Source organism: Penaeus monodon, chromosome 43, assembly GCF_015228065.2.
Source record: "Penaeus monodon isolate SGIC_2016 chromosome 43, NSTDA_Pmon_1, whole genome shotgun sequence".
Classification (NCBI taxonomy): Eukaryota; Metazoa; Arthropoda; class Malacostraca; order Decapoda; family Penaeidae; genus Penaeus; species Penaeus monodon.
The window spans coordinates 24,848,979-24,851,478 of NC_051428.1; the positions used below are offsets into that span (position 1 = coordinate 24,848,979).

General features: G+C 21.3%; 1 protein-coding gene across 1 annotated transcript in view; it reads right to left on the reverse strand.

The window, feature by feature from the left end:
- Window positions 1-2,500, reverse strand: part of LOC119568331 (RIB43A-like with coiled-coils protein 2) — a 17,246-nt gene that overhangs the window by 10,241 nt on the left and 4,505 nt on the right. The gene's annotated exons all lie outside the window — the stretch shown is intronic.

Consider the following 2,500-nt stretch of genomic DNA (forward strand, 5'->3'; position numbering starts at 1 on the left):
CACATATATGTGTATGCATATACTCAGATATGTAGAGATATTAATGCTAATAACGATAATGATAATGATAATGTTAATAGTAATAGTAATAATGATAATCACGGTATTAATGATAAAACAACAACAATAATAATGATAGTAATAACGATAGTAATGATAATAATGATAATAATACTTCCACTGCTACAACATCAACTAATAATGATGATATTAATAGTTAATATTAATGATAATAATAATAATAATAATAATAATAATAATAATGATAACAATAATAATTATAATAATAATAATGATAATAATAATAACAGTAATATAAAAGAAAGGGCATATTGATAATTATGATAAAGATGATAGTGATGATAATAATAATAAATTATGAATAATGATAAATAGTAATGATAATAATAGTGATAGTAATAATAATATTGATAACAATGATAATTATAACAATAAAGATAACAATGATAATGATAACAATAGTGATTGTGGCATCAGAAAAAATATAATGATAGATAATGATGATAATAATGATAATACTGATAATGATAACCACAACAACAATAATAATGATGATAATGACAAGAACGGTAAGGATGATGAAGATAAAGATAATGATAATAATAGAAATGATAATATATGATAATGATAATAGTGATGATAATAATGATAACAGTAAAATAAAAATAGTAACAGTAATAATGATAACATTAATGATAATGATCATAATGAAGATAATGATAATCAAAATTATAATAATGTTGATAACAATGACAATAATAATAACAACAATAACAACAACAATATAAGATAATAATAATAATAATAATAATAATAATAATGATAATAATAATAATAATAATAATAATAATGATAGTAATAATGACTATATATATATATATATATATATATATATATATATATATATATATATATATATATATATATATATATATATATATATATATATATATATATATAATAATAATAATAGTAATAATGATGATGATAATGACGACAATGATAAAATGATGATGATGATGATAATAATAATAATAATAATAATAATAATAATAATAATAATAATAATAATAATAATAATGATAATAATAACAGTGATAGAGATAATAATAATAATAATAATAATAATAATAATAATAATAATAATAATAATAATAATAATAATAATAATAATAATAATAATAATGATAATAATAATAATAATAATAATAAAATAATAACAATAATAATAATAATCACACTAATAATAAAAATGGTGATAACAACAACAACAACAATGATAATAATAGTAATAATAATAATGATGACAATAATGATAAAGCTAATGATAATAATAAAAATGATAATAGTAATGATACGAATGTTGGTAATAATAAGGCTAATAATAACAGTAATGATATTAATGATAAAGCTAACAGTAGCAGTAGTAATTCAAATAATGGCACTATTAGTAGTGATTACCGTCTCATCCAAGTAATAAACTTATACAGATATGGTTATCCTGTTTATTATTTGTTCATAATATTTACCTCCATTTTCATTAAGTTATATGTAATATGTAGGTCAGTTACACAGTCATGTAAGCATGTATCCACCAAGATACACTTGATGATGCAAACATATCTGGAAACTGGGGACGAATACTTACACTTACAGAAGGGTACTTACAGTTACTTACACACTTAGAATGATACACAGCCAGGTAGGTACACACGCACACTCACATACACATGTAGAGCAACATAAACGTACATGTTTTATAAGAAACACATGGCATCACACGCATACCCACTCACTCAGAGCTGAAAATTAAATATATACATGTATATAATACAGTACATACTTTTAAATGTCTTTAACAACAACAACAACAACGACAACAACAACAACAACATCAACAACGACAGCAACATCAATAACTACAACAACAACAACAATAATAATAGTAATAATAATAATAATAATAATAATAATAATAATAATAATAATAATAATAATAATAATAATAATAATAGGTTTTCTATTGTAAGTTCAGAGAGTCACACAGGATACCAACAACGAATAAAAATATTATTAATAACACACAACTTGTTTACAGCTGTCGGGTTCTTGGTATATACTTGATATAACATACGATATATTACAAAATATGTCCCAGTTGTTCAAGCGTGTGATCCCTTATTTTTTTTTTTATTTTTCTTTTTTTTGCCTTTAGCTGGGATGTTGATTAATTCAATCGTTATTTGGTTACTTGTGTGTTCATTTTACTGTTGTTATAACTAACATTATCATTGTTATTATTTTCGTTATTAATATTGTTATTATAATCATAACCAGCATAATCAGCATCATTATCATCATAATTATCCAAATATCATCACAATTCTTATTCTTCTTTTGCTCACCGTTATCATTGCCATTCCATCAGATTCATCATGAACACATCCGTAACAATCTCTTTATGGTTATCATTATCATC